Source organism: Limulus polyphemus, unplaced genomic scaffold (assembly GCF_000517525.1).
Source record: "Limulus polyphemus unplaced genomic scaffold, Limulus_polyphemus-2.1.2 Scaffold692, whole genome shotgun sequence".
Lineage (NCBI taxonomy): Eukaryota > Metazoa > Arthropoda > Merostomata > Xiphosura > Limulidae > Limulus > Limulus polyphemus.
Window position 1 is genome coordinate 251,505 of NW_013666302.1, and position 16,528 is coordinate 268,032.

Here is a 16,528-nt window from a genome sequence, read left to right on the forward strand (position 1 = left end):
ATTTTCGGATTCAGCGTACAGGAATTACTGTAGGTCAGGTAAAAATTTTAAGACAATAAAATCATCGCAGGCCTGTGTAATTATAGAAAGAAGTTAAAATAGTTTGTTGATTGTCAAGTGTCCGAATGTACATTGAACGTGTCATTGAGCTTATGAGAAAAACGACATGACTTTACAAGAACCTCTAAAAGTTAATTTTGGTCCAAGCGCAACCCAATGGTTAGCACACCGGACTGTGAACCTGAAGGACCATCATTCGCGTTCCGTACAAAACTGCATTCCACAGTTTGTAACCGTGGGTGCGTTACAAGAGTGACGGTCAAATCTCATGATTCGACTATACTATCCCAATTGTCGGCGGGGGTGCTGTTGACTAGTTGCATATTCTCTACTCTATAAATTCAAAATTATGGATGGCTAACGCAGATAGCTCTTGTGTAAGTGTGCAACAAACAAACCAATTAGTTTGATAAAGAAAGAATGTGACAATGGGTTTGAAATAATTGGGAGAATTTTATGCAGTGTTGAGGTACATGCCTGAACCAGCTGTAAACATTGAAAACTTAAATTATGGAACTGTGGATTATGTATAGACAAATAAGAGACAAAATGTGTTTTAACAGTAATGCATTGATCGTATGTATTGTTATGATATAAATATCTGAATACTTAGATCTGTATATAACGTAGCTTATCATTCTTATCAATTATACACTTTAAATCATCACTCTGGATGCGAGATACTACTATCTGTCCCATAATTTTTATTGTAAACTGTGGTAGTAAGATATCAAAAATAAATTATATGAGAAACTAGAAAACCTCATTGTAAAATTATTTGTTTATCCGACTATTTGAAAAATACTTCAACTTTGCAATACAGATGATTTTGTTCGTAACTTACACAAATTTTCTTTATTTTAGAATATACTATATTTATACAAGTGAAATTCGTCATAAAACGCATTATGCTCTAATTGTTTGTTACATTTGTTTTTGTACAAAACTGATTTAATTACAATATTTTCAATCATGACTCTATGTAAGTGGACATAAAAAGCTAAAAGTAACATGTACAATACTTAAAGATAAACCAGATTTCTTCCACAATCTGTAACACGTAACACCTCCAATGGTTTGATACATATTTCTAACCTACATTTTAAGTATTCTGAAATTCCTAATATTAATACTAATTTTGAATTTTGCGAGTTAAAATGAGAAAGGTACAACAAAAATTCCCTCAAATATACATTGAACTTAAAACATTTAACACTGGAAACTAAAATGTTGCTTGAGTAAATTGTATTCTAGGTCTAGAAAATATATAGAATAAGTTTTTTTTCTTCAACAATTTAGGTGTGGTCTCATGACTTATTTTTCACCCTTATACGACTTTTTTCACCCGTATAAGATGAGGATATCATTTATGTTGATTCTGTAAAGTAGAGAATCTGAATTTTTCTATACAATGTATTGATATAGTAGAATATCATTTTATTTAACTTATGAAATGTTTAACAATATGTTTATTTTCAAATTTATACAAACGCTGAAAAAATGAAACGATTCATTGATTGCAAAAAGAAATAAAATAAAATGACTTTGAGACATGAGCACAATGGAAATACTTGTGTATTTGGTAATCAAGCCAAATACATGCCTTCAGGAAGTAAAGTAAAAAAAAACTATTAATTCAATGTTAAGACCAAAAGAAGAAATCCAGGAACATCGCAGTCAAAACCTTTCTATGATTCTTTTGTTATGTTTGATGAGTTCAAAGGTTACTAAACTGTATTTTACTACTTACTTGCTGCAGTAGAGTGCTTAACATTTAACAATATATCACTATAGGTGTAAACAACTAGTGATTTCATTTGATATATAAAACAATACAATTTACAAAACCGTGTTTTACTATTTATAACTTTTTCAAATAACTCGTAATATAGTTGTATCTATTTCTAACAACTGTAGCTTAAAATATAATTTAGGCTTACTTCATTGAATTGCTCAACCCTTTTTGACCTATTAAAAAAGGTGAATGGATGTCAAAGTCAGTAACTTTATTGCGAAATATAGATGAACTGATCTCAATGAAAATTTGCACTGAGATTATTTAGGCAAGGAGAAGAAATAATTTAAGCAAATAAGCAAACTAAAATGTTTGTATGCATATTTATAATTGTAGAGTAATTTTTTTATAGTTCAGATGTCTAACGCCCATACCAATCTTCCAGAATATGACTTGCCAATTTTATTTCAGATACTCACAAAAAAAAGTGTTTTACTGGTGAAGAAACACTATTGCAAAATAAAGCACAGATCAAAGATGATTAGTGGTTCCACATGGCGCTTCGACACAATTTTTCCAAACGTTTCGCGTAGATACGAAAAACGTCGAAAACTTACAAAGATTATTCGAAGACTTAAAGCAAAGGTATTTAAGCGTTTTTATTCGAAGGTTTAAATGTTATTAGGTAAATTTTCAGTTAACTTAACTAAGATGCTTCTTTGATATATGTATATGAATAAAATCATATTAAAGCACAGGAATTTTCAGTTTGATATCAATTATGGTTTTCTATTCTGATTTTCCAAGACACCAACTGGGGATTCAGAACATTGTCAAATAGAATTGGGGCACGGGCTCCGTGTGCCAATGCCTATCGACGCCTTTGAATTAAAGCATGATTTAATTTACTGATTTCGCTCGTATACTAAACACACTAATATTCTGACGATAAAAATTACTACTTTTGAAACCTGAAAGATTTAAGATGCAAAACGAACCTCGTGCATCATTAACAGCATAGCCAATTACACTTGAATTATTGGGTTTTAAAAGGTCTTCTTAAATGATAATATCCAATAAGTGCACTATATAAACTTTGGAAATAGGTTCAGATTTGTAGGATTTAAACTGTTTCGCACTGTAATTAATAAATTAGTTAATCTTTTTCACTATTTGATGCATTTAACATTGTATTGATGGATTTCACCATGTAGTTAAATACAGTTAGTAATTATATATATAAGATTAAAACGTAGCCACTGAACATAAAGTTTAAGGATAAGACAGTGACAGATAATAGTTGTTTGATGTATATTAAGAGATCAACTTCTTTGTAACATAGTGTCTGTACATTTCAGTGTGTATCGTTATTTCACGTCCCGAGTTCTCTGTTTTTTGTTGTTTTCAGAACAAATAGCGTAAAACCGATTGTTATCGTTCTTCGAGACACGTGAGGCCACTGTGTGTCTTGAATATGTAAATTTAGTTTATATATTAATTTTACCCGTGGTGGGCAGGGCACAGATAGCCCTTTGTGTAGCTTTGGGCTTAATAACAAACAAACAATATATTAATTTTCGTCACTTTCTGGGCGTTTACCTCCTGTAAACTATCGTCCTTTTTAAACAGAGCTTAAAGTTTGTTGATGTGTTCGAACATCAATCAAATGAATACGTATTATTCCTCACAGAAAAATAATTGTTGGTGGAATACTAATGAGACCACGGAGAACATGAGTCTACGATAATTAGAAATGGTCACCAGAGCGTATTACCTGCTCAATGTGGTAACAATTCATGTCAAGAATGTAGTACATTCTTGGAATAACTTGATAAACAAATGAAAGAAGCTGTTCAACATTCAACATGAATTCATGCTATTGGAGGGCCCATTTTATTTTGGACATATCATTAGTTGTGTATCGTAGAACTCCTGCTACTTGTACGGACTTGACAGATGTCATCCAACAGCGTTAGATTATTATTCAAAATAAAATACAGTCTATACACTTTATTATTGTGATTATTCTATGTGTTTGTCAAATGTTTTTAAAGAAAGACAATGCGTGATAATGGCGTAGAACAGCAAAAAGGTTATTTATTACAGTTAAAAATTATTCTCGATATATCTTCTTGGAACAGTCAATAGGTGATGACATACCTTAACAACTAAAATAAGACTTGGCAACACTGAAAAGAATTAAATTTTATTTTCTAAGCTTATAGTTATTTGGTTTCAAAAGTTAGCCTACGTTTAGCTTTTCTTATAATTCACAGTGCTTCCCTTTTTATCTATTTTTTTTTTCTCGGACTTAAATCGTCGAGTGTGTCATTTTAAAGCATAACTTAACTAAAGAGTAAGCATGAATTGAATGAATTAACCTTAATAACCTAATAAGCTTATTAGTGACAATCTTAAGTAAGTAGTTAGTTTTGTTATCGCTAACCAGAAGTTGAATTTTTCGTATAAAAGAATTAATGTCAGACTTGAGAGAACATACTTGTCTATCAGGTGGGATGACATTTCTCTCTCCAGCATCGATAAACAAGAAATTGTGTCCTCTTTCGTGTAACACTTAGTGTATCTTAAATTGCTTACATTGTTTATTAAGCCTAACTGGTCAACTTAGAAGGTAAATACAGTAAAATAATTTTTCACTTATCAAGGCTTGTAGTCTAGCTTGATTACTTCCTAATGCAATTTCAAACCCCACACCCTTGTTCCATTGAACTTACTTAACTATCTCACTTGTGGGTCCAGATTTGTGGTTACTGTGGAAAGAAGGCTTCCAAACTTCAACTGAAATGTGGAAAAACTTTTTGATATTGTTGGTGACTGAAACTTGAAATTAATATTTTGAGATAAAAATGCTTTTGTTGAATTACTTTAAATGCAAGTGTTATATTGCTAATATTTAGACCTTCCCATACACCTAATATTGGTTGGAGAATCATTCTTGGCGTGGAATAAACCATACAATGTTCTGAAAAGTATCTTGTTCAACTGTAGCACATGTCAGGAGAAGTAAAACTGCAACAAATATCAACAGAAGAGTACAGTAGTGAATGCGACGTCCAACTTTAGCCTAAAGATGATCTCTGAATTAATTTCTGATTACAAATAATTTTTACGTTATCGTTTCGGAAGAGCTCTTGGAAATACAGAATTTAGAAACAACGTTCAGGAAGACTCTGTAGATGATATATGCGCTTTTTAAAGGAATCAGAGGATGCAACCTCTTCCACAAGAACTTACCTATACAGTTACACCACTCCAAGAAACTGGTACTGTCAGAGCAAATCACAAGTAGTGTTTATTGTCTCTTAGTTTCATCCATTTATGTCCTTTATTGTCAGTACAGAAAAGGCTAAAATACACCTCATCCAGCCACATCACACATTCCCATTCATTCTTTGTATAGTTTGTCCTCTACAAACACCACCGTGTGAGATAGTCCTGGTGTTAGTTGCCACGTGATAAGTTTTATAAATTTATTTTACTTACTTTCGTTGGAAATATTCGAATTCAGCCCACTGATGAAGAAATTAGGACACTGTCTGTTATTTGTTGCACGTTGAAAGCATTTTCACTTGTCTGTTCGTTCGATCTGATATCAGTAATTAGCAGCCACGTTTTTTTCATTACTGTGAATATTCTTTCTCGATTACCATTATTGATGGACTATAATTGTGGCTGTATATGAGCAGCTTGTTGGAAAAATATCATTTAATAACGATAGCCTTGCTTTTTTCATAACATTGCAGATTAACCATAGTATGGAAAAATCTGTGCATTGGTGAGCTCAATATATCGCCTGACACTTTGCACGATCAGCTTATTTTGCGAATGTATATATAAACAAAGTGCTCCAAAAATATATGTGTATGTGTGGGAGGGTCGTAAAATGTTTCCAGGAAATGTTTGTGTGTGTATATATGTGTGTGTGTGTGTGTGTTAATTATTACTGAACTAGTTAGCTAAGAGTTTTATAGTTCTTGTTATCTTGTAATAATAGTCTGTGGGTGGAGTTTGGGTGTTTCACATTTGAAAAAATTACTGGTGGTTTTATCAACAGATATATCTACTATGATTTTATGATTGACTATTTTTTAATCATATTAAATTAATATTAAAACAAATTAAATACTGGTGTGTTTTTTCACATTCATCTTTGTTTGTCCAATGCGACTCGAAGTCAAAGGTGTGCAAAAATAGTATTTCAGGTATATCTTTTATCTCCCAGAAGTCACTGCCAAATAAGGCCTTTGTTCAGTATCAGAACTCATCAGTTGGGTCTGCCGATGAGAGACAAAATATTCCAAAATGATATTAACGTATGCAGTACAACATTTTAAAAGCTACAGTTTTAAACCCCGAAAACTGGCTAAATATTGGAAACCAATTGGCCTAAACATTGTTATAAAAACAACACATTACGTATGTTATGAAATAGTAACTCATATCTAAAACCTGAAAAAAGAACAATTAATCGAATAGAAAAAAATCGAATTAAATAGACGTGTTTCACTAGTTTAATTTATACATAATTATCATTAAAAGTCGTGCGGGTGGTCAATTGATTAAATGATGCATAATTCCACTATCGCCCGTGTTCTTTTCACTGAAAGGAACTTGTTGGTTGTGTTTTTTCGAAATTTGGTACGGAAAAATCCACTAATTGTAAAACAGTTACTCAACGTTAAAGTTTTATCGTTGTAACTAAAATAGAATAACTTTTAGTGTAGTGGAACTATAATTGTTGAGTATTGCGATTTCGCCAAGTTAATTGTTTGTCCTATTTAACTATCTCTAGTTTTTTTGTGATTTACCTAAACTGATAATAAGAACAGATAAGTGAATTCACTCAGTAACCCATGGTGGGCAGAGCACAGATAGCTCATTGTGTAACTTTGTGCTTAAACTACATACAAACAAGTAATCACCCAGTAACATACTAACTGATTTCTTTTAATATAATGTAGCAACTGATGAAATCCTTGTTTATTTCAGGTTATATACTTATGATCTATCGCATGTTAACACTGAGAAAAAAGCTTTACCATGCTAGACATATGTTAGCAATACATTTAATAATAAAGTCCAGCACGCTAACCACTAGTCCATGCCCGGCCCTTAGGAATGTAGATAACTTCATTTTTTTTTTAACTTTTTAGTAATGGACTACTGACAAATCAAAATGATGTGTGATCAAACAACACTGAAATCTTATAAGTACATAAGTAATACAAAATAATATAATGAAAAATTATTGGGGTGGGGGTTGGATAACATAACACTCTTATAATACGTACGATTTACTGTCAGTTTAGCACCTGTAGATGATTGTTTGAAAATATTATACATAATATTTAACGACTTTATGGGAAGTAACTTTGTTACGTAAACAAAACATTCGCAACTTTTGTTTTTGATATATATTTGCGTTTAGAATATCTACTTTTCAATATACACCTGCTGTTTGTTTACATTAGTATCATATATGGTCTTAAAAGTATGAAAGATTTTACTACGTCCAATGAATTTTGTTTTATTGGCAAATTAACTTAAGCCAACATAAGCCAACTTTATGTAACTAGTTGATAGTCATGACACCTTAATTAGTAATAATAATATGTTTATTGACTATTAAGTATAGTTGTTAAACTAAAGCCTATTTTCTCCTACTTACATACAGGAAGCAAATCTTGAACATAAGTTGAAACAACGTAACCACACTTTATTAGAACAAAAGAAGGAGGTCCTCCATAATCACGTGACAACAAGTATTCATAAGGAAAAAATAAAAGAACAACACCGCTGCATCACAAGACTGTATAATACCTGCATGCAGTTGCAAAATGACATCTCAGATCTTTCAGAATTAAACAAAGTAGGCTTCATAAGATACTTTTATTCAGAAATCTTTTGGACTTATTAACAATATATATGTCAAAGAAAGTCCAACAAATAGAAACAGTCACAGTCGATAAAAATAATTTAGCCAATGATATTCAAACATTGAAAGATGAAAATAGTTGCTTATATCGAGCTCTTGAAAAAGAACGAACTAAGTTACTAAACTATCGACAAAAGTATGGGAAAGAAATCGAGACAAAAGAAGATGTCAATTCCGAGTCACAAGAATTTTTGAAATCAAAACATTTATTTTTTGATGTAGATACTCAAAAACAAGGCTTCATTATTTCACGTGAGAAAAGTTTGTATTTCTGTGCTAACTCGCCAACACCTATTGAAAAAAATAATATTCAAAACTCTTCTGTTACTTTCTCTACTACATCTCCACTTCCAGCAAACATCAGTTATATTAAAAATGACACGGGCTTTATCAGGAAGAACAGAAAGAAAGCTGATAATAATTTGCTGCGTAGAAAAAGAAGTAAAAGCTTTGAGTTCCCAAAACTGAACGATTTATTTGGTATTATGCCCAAGAAGATACACGTGAAGTTTCTAAGAAACAACGCTCAAAATGGTCAGTTTTCAAATAAAAGCTTTTCAGAGCATTCTCAGTTAAACGAATTACTTGACACAGTCTCTGATTATTCTGCTTCAATACCAGAAGCTGATATTTTGATAAAAGCATCTAAAATTGTAAAAGAGGTTGATGAAGAAAAATTTAACAATACAAGTTGTTTAAAAGAAGAGAAAGAACCGATATTAGTAGACCAGATTCGGAACTGCAATGCATCTACACCTTCACGAATTGAAGCAAAAGCTGCTATTTGCATAAACTGTTCTGATCAAGAGAAGCAAGGAAATAAAATAGTATCCTTCTTTGAGGATTGTATCGAAAACGGAACACATTTAAAACGAAGAAAAGAAAGTATTCCAGATTTCGACAAGAACGAAATTTGCGAAAGTTGTACTTTTTACGCCCGAGAGGTTACTGATAGAAAAACGCTTGTAAAACATACTGGTAGCAAAAGTGACCACGTTAATTTGCAGGGAAGTACGAGTCTTCTTGGTAATGCCTCTTGTTTATGCTTGAACTACGAAGGAACGTCTTTTTGCAGCTTAGTAACTGAGCCCACTTTCTGTAACCTATCCGTAGACTTTTCTCCTGGAGGAATTGAAATACTAGTTCACCGCTACCCAGCTGAATGCTACAAACTAAATCGTGATCTCGATGTAGATTATCCGAGCGAATTATATAACGTTTCAAGAATGTCGGCGATTCCAGACAAAAATGAAGACACATTTTTTCTACCAGTCACCGTTGACCACAATACAACATGTTTCGACATTGAAGAAGGAGTGATAAATTTGTGGGATAGTGACGACACGGCTCAAGATTTGTTACAAAAGGACGTACATAGATGCACCGCCGAAGAACTGATAACATATATTCACAAACTAAGACTTGCATACAAAGATGTCCACACCAACAATTTGTATCTCCAGTCTCAACTCGGGCGTAGGAACGAACGACGTAAGTGGATTCATGGGACCGTGCTGATCCCAATAGCTGTATTTTCAGTCTTAATAGGAACTTTACTTCCTATTTTGTGGTGGTAGATAATTTCGTCCAAAAATTTGAAAGATTTAATAGATAAATGGAAATATTACGCACGTTCAAATGTATATATAAATGGGTTTGTTTTTATTTTAAAATTAGCCTTTTAGTTTTAGGAATGTTAATGATTTAATGCACAGATATTTCCGTCTAGACATTCCATGACCAATACTGAAAAATCTTAACAAACTGTTGGTTATATACTCATGTCTTTATTTTATGATTTTTGACACATAATTTTGATACAGTAAATTGCAATTATATATATATAATTAAAATTTCCTATCTGGCCACAGATGCAAACATTTGTCTGTTTATAATATAAAATGATCATATATAAATTCATGCAAGTGAATATTCCTAAATTTTAATACAAGACTGTATTCAGTGTCAGAGATATATTTGGATTATCTGGAAACACAGAAAACTTGTATTTGTTTCTACCAGGATATTTCTTCTCTCGTCATTGTAACAAATATTATACTTGATATTCTCGCAATGATATACGTTACTGATCGAAATTTCGTTACCTGACAAAATAAAACCATCCATTCTCATGAACCATAGTTTCCAAACAAACCAAACCAGGTAGCGTGAGCACGCAATTTTTTTCTTCTTAATTATCAATGTGGGTCACTTACCATTTGACACAAACCATGATTTATTTTCATTTCATACTTTCCCAAAATTAATAAAACTTTACCATACGTTAAAAAAAAAACTGAAAATCGTTGCACGCAGGATGTAATGATGTGAAAAAATGCGTAAAACTTGATGAAAGTCAGACACTTTGACTTTTTGTCATAAAAGTAACTATTGCTGTACATGATGGTACAGGGCTAAACCATAAGCTATGGAAACACTCGTGGGCCTACTGTATCAAGTTGATAGTTGTGAGAATATGCAGAATAACATATGAACGAATAAATTACACCTAAACAACACCCAAGAAACACGTTATATCTCACAAAATTAAAAAGTGACTTTTTACGGAATTATTCTGCAATCTTCATTACATAAAAGTAATTTAATATTTAAAGCTCAAATTTTTATTTTCTGTTCGACTCGATCCTTACGATTACCATTAAAAACATCAGTAAAACCATTATGTTGAAAATTTCGCTACTGAACACATTGTTTCCAAATTTAACATTCTATTCGATTTTGTACACTTGTCACTGAAAATCAAACAAACAGAGTACAAAGTGGAGAAAAACTTGTACTAAATTTAGTTGGAAAGAGCAAAGATGCTGTGCATATATATATATATACAGTGTTGGAAAAATTATTGCAACACCCAACTTTTTTCACTCTTTTTTCCTGGTTCCTGTAAATTTTTACAAGATTGTGCATTGTAGAAGTGTCAGAAGTAGTCTAAAACGTTATGGACATTGTGTGGTGTAAGCTGGCTCATATTTCAGTTATCGAAACACATGTATACATCTATGTTAAAAAAACCAACCGTGACAAATGTATTACACAGATGATCAACAAATACTTGGCAAATATGAAACATTTCTCTGAGTAAGAAAATCTAGGTTTAAAGATAACGCCACTGATGTAATTGACAAAAAATGGTCACAGAGTATGTCTCTTGTTTTAATATTTGGTTAAGTCCCCTCTGGCCCAGATAACTGCTTGAAATCGCTGTGGCATAGAGTTTGAGAGGGACTAATTGTAGGCAGGCGTGAGTTCATGATGCCACATGCGGATTAGAGCTTCCTGCAGTTTCAAGGTGCTTCTTAGTTTCTTCTCTTGCACTTTGTTACCCATTACCTTCCAGCAATTTCCAGTAGATGCACCACCGAAGAACTGATAACATATATTCAAAGATGTCCACACCAACAATTCAGAGTCACATTGACATACAATTCTGATATAATAAATTGAAATTATATATAATCAAAATTTCCTAGAGCTTCATCGGTGTCATTAAAATGTCGTTAGCATATATATAAATTGCATATATTACAGAAAATTCACCTTTGCTTAAAGAAACAATGGCTACTTTTTTCCATGGAGTTATCTCACAACTCTTGGCCATGGTAGCATCACAGGCACATTGCAGCAGACGGTTTTCTAAACCGACTCTCAGTAAGAACCTCTGTTTATAGTCAAAGAATGGCTGATGCAATACCCAGACAGTCTATAAAGCTTTGGATGTGGTAATTAGACAGTGTTGAATCATCTATAAAACACATTTGCACCTGCATGCATTAGAGCCTCCAAACAGATGATGATCCCCAAAAAGTGTGAACAAATTGGGTGATGCAATACATTTTTCCAACACTGTATATATTTTATGGTTGGAGACGGCTTGAATGGGTAATGGGTTATGTTGAACTTATATTAAAGTTTTTCTTCATTACCCATTCAAGCCGTCTCCAACCATTATTTGTCTCAAAGTGGGTTCCTCGTCATCGAAACTGTATATATTTATTTAAAGTGTTATCAATCTCCACTGTGTTGCAATCTATATAGTCAATCTGGATGGGTTGATAATAGCTGACAGTGGATTTTTATTATGGTCATGTTATAGAGCTGTTACTTAATGCGAGCTTCTATATTTTGCCACCACAACGGAGATATTACTAAAACATAACACTACATTGTATATTGAAACAATACCACAAACACTCAAGAGATGCCACCCTATGTACCTCTTGACAAAATGCCAATTGCCACAGTTAGATCATATCGCTAGAAACAAGTAAAAACGTTTCTGTGAAGATGATAAACTCCGAAACAAATGAGAACAGATGTTCTTTAAAGAAACTTATGGAAAGCGAGAATATGTAGACATATTCATAATTAACCTATTAGATTTCAACACTCCAGTTTACTAACTGTATGTAGATTATGGGGAAAAAAATAAAATTGAAATATTTATTTAAAAGCCATTTGTGATAAAAAGCATTTTTTTTTAAATCTTCGTAAAAACTACACTTCTGGTAACCATTAACAACAAAAAATTCAGACGTAGAACTGGGATTAATAACGTTTATTTCTGCATTGCTTAAACACGAAACGTTTAAAATTCAAATAGAAACGTTGAAAGCGGTCGTTCTAAAGCCATGCATGGTGTATATATTTATATTTTATATGTAAACTAATGTAGGTACTTTAGGCGAATTGCATATTCTGGAGCTCCTTAAATAATACAAAACACAAAATACCATACTTTCTTGCTATGCCAACCAAAACTAGTTCAACCCTTCCAAAGGAAAAACAAAATACTAATACAAAAAGTATTACTGATATATACTTTTAAGATGTCTTTTATACTACTATTACATTCACATGTGACAACCATATACTGGAAGTGGGTTCAGTTGCAACTGCAATAATCACTGCATCAATGCAGCCAGTCTTTCTTGTACAAACTGTGACACATGGGGATTATTCATATTCGAACAGACTTTAATATTAACCACAATACGTGAACATGTTCTGATCACTTTTAATTAGCAAGTTGTAAAACCCAACGTGAAGCTAAAACCACACTTAAAAAATTTAGTCCAAGTTTTATCACCTTTAGGCTTATTAGAAGACTCATTCCTTTGAAAAGTAAATGCTTGATTAACAATAACTTTTACTCATCTTTATTGCAAAATTTGTGTACTTGTCAGAAAATAAGGTATTCAAATATATCTTATATTGCAGTTTATAACTTTATTAAATGTTGATGTCACCCACGATTTTTGACATTATTATTTCGCCTTACTGCATTTTACCTGACTATAGCTGTCCCCTATGGCCGAACTGAGTCTCGGGTGTATAGTCAGACTTGAGACCTTTACGAACTACAAGGTAGGTCTGTCGAGTTTTCCTGGAATAAATTTGTTTCATACAAAGTGGCTCATTTTGTGTGAATTAGCTGTAAGATTTGGAATTTATCATATTTTATTGTATTTAATAAGATATATTATTATTTAAAATACTATATATATATATATATTATATTATAATTTATTACATGTGTTTGTTTTGCTCGATGACAAATTATAAGTTGATTTAATGTGCATCACCATTTGTTCAGAATGTTGGATGATACAAAGTAATACAAATGTTTTTACAAAGTGTTTTTATAGATGCAATACTATACGCTGCATGTTTTCACAAATAAATGTAAAATTTTACCAATAAAAGTTTATAAATGAACTTTCTATTCTCGCTTTTTGTGCGGCCTAATTTTATGATGTAACCAAAGTCGTATTTTCTTGCCTTTGTGGTGATAAACGTATGATTATTAAGGCGAGTTAGCCACTTTTGAGCCGAGGATACCCCAAACCATAGATTTAAAAATTCTGACGAGAATGTTTAAGTCAGATGTTGTGCTAAGTAATGATACATCACTTTGATATTACAACAATACTGAACACTTTATTGACATTGAATTTAGGGTTGCAAATGAAAAAGAAAACTAGCAGTAAAATTCGGCGAAAGTGAAGGTAACGGAATGAAGAAAAAAAGAATGCATATTAAACAATGAGCTATGATAATAAGTTTGTAGAATGCAGATGACAGTAACCGATAATGCTAGTTGACTCGTATGACCACAACAGAACTATAATTCTTTCTATTCCTTTGATAGCAACAAGCTTTCCCACACAGAGTTGTCGTTGCACAGTTGTGATTTCGATCGTGAGACCCGGGAGGGCCACGTGCATATTGGATCTCTTTCTTCTTCAAAGTTTGAGGCTTGTTTAATGAATACAAGAGCTTCTTCCATACTTCGTAGTCGAGGTTACCATTAGTTATAAAAATCAGGTTCTTAAACATGCAGTTACTGCATGCACGCTACGAATGTGCGTAGATTACCACACACACAAGTGGTCCTACCCCGGCCATGTTCGTGAATGGAAAACAAAAAAAAAATTTCCTTTTTATGATCAACTAGTATCACTTTCATATACTTGTTCGAACGCAAAGTCTTGTTTTCACAAGCAGTTCTATAATTGTACATAAATATACACTGGTAATTGTATTTTTACATAAAAATCATTTATAAAATAAAACTAATAGTATATCTAACTGTTGGTTTGTCTAGTATAAGTGGCCATTGATATAAAGAACTTACAATAATTAATGGTGAGAGGTGCTTAGTAATTTATGTGTGTTTAGTAGTCTGCCTGACACACAGAGAAATTACACTTCTATCAGAAAAATACCAAAATTGATAACTAATTAGCTTAGAGTATGCTAAGCAGTTAACTTTTCCCTGCGCCATTAGATCCTCACACCAACAGCATGTCTGCTCTTACAGAGAAAAACACCGAACACATGAGGAAAGACTAACACAGAGGAGGAGCGAAGGCTGACTGTCAGATGATTCCTTTTGCTATAGTATTATTTCTTAATGTACAATCACAGAATGCATGTTCCGATATTACATCCCAAAAACTGTTATATATGTTAATAATAAAACACTACAGCTTTAAACTATAACGAGTCTGTAGTAAAATTTTCACTCTTGTTATAGTCCGTTCCATAGGATCCATTTAATTAAACGCTTCATTCTGCCCATTAAACCTTTGAGCCTGTGAACTAGAGATCATTCAAAAGGTTTAAATAATTCTGTGAACGACCCAAACGAAAGTTCCCAAAAGACAAAACAGATCATGACATCATAGTGGCAGGACACTGAATATTGCGCACTTAACAAGCTCCATTGCCGACAATGTGCTTTGCCTAGTACCAAAGCTTAAATAAATAGCGTTATGACCACTACTATATTTGTGGTATCCTAACTGGCCTGATGATCTTTGTTACTGACCAAACGCGTCGAGGACAATGGATGTGGCGGACATAGTATGGGTAAGTTACTGTTATATATTCCTCTTCTCGGACCACTAAAATACAGAATCAAGAATGTGGTATTTAAAAATATAATAAACTCGATAGCGTTGTTTTATGAAGAATGTTACTGATTTATAATTTCATTCATTTATACAAAATGTGAAGTCTTTAATATCTTGTAGATAAACTTGAATTGATTTATCGTTAAAATTGTCTATTTATCTGTATATTAACATTAAAGCAGTTTTTCCGTTTACAAATTTTGCTGTTTAGGACTGTTTATACCATTTAAATGGTCGTGAATAATACTGCGTATAATATACTTATTGGAAAGACATTAGTCGATAAGAGTTGGTAACCCTCTAATGGCCCGCCACTCTCCCATCCACGGACTGGAATAAAATTACAAAAAATAAAAAAAAGCATTCTTAAACAGAGACCGACTTCTCAAAACTTTTAGATTTTGTCGAAGGGGAGAGAAGGGAATTCACAGTCAGGACATTTTTCATATGTTCAAGTTCTTTATATAAAAACATACATACTGGTTATTTTGTAATCTGGATTAACTAGAATTTTCGACAGGTACTTAAAACTAGTACATGTATATCAAAATTAAAATATAAGGGCTTGCACAAATAAAGACTCTAGCCTCGTTCAACAACTCCATTCAATGCTGTTTATTTCTATACACATGATATATATGTACGTGTATTGATAAGGTTTCTATCTATCTGTTATGAGTGTTGTTTAACGTGCCCCTCCCCCCTTCACTAGTGGTCAAATTTAAATTACGGAGCACGGCGTGTGTTCAAGGTGTACCCGGGACAGTGACAAGGTTACATATTTGCAAAGCTAAAATTCTGGGTTCGATTCCTCGCGGTGAACATAGCAGCTTGCCCAATGTGGATTTGCTTTCTAACAAGCACATACATGATGTTCAATTTGTTTTTTTATTACATTCAACTTTGCTACTTGTAGTATGGATGAATATATCAAGAAATGGGAGTTGATGTTTAACTGTGAACTTGATATCAGTCACTTTATTATTGAGACAGTTAAAAAAATAGTCACATAATAAGTATTTTAGAAAATAATTAGAATGTCATCAACATACCGTCTATAATATACTGTTTAAACGAAGAGGATTTATCTATATATATTGTTACGTCTCTGTGTTCGTTTGTTAATTTCCCGTATAATTTCTTTCGGATGAAACTTTACCGACACAAGTCTTTTCTTAAATAAAACTAGTTTATTCTTTCTCAATTCAACTTTGCAATACACTTAATTTCCACAGTCACCTTAACTTAAACACGCGCTGTAATTTACAACGAACGATTCACGCACTTTATTTACTACCGCGCTTGACTCAATTGTCCGTCTATATCTTCAATCTCTGTGTC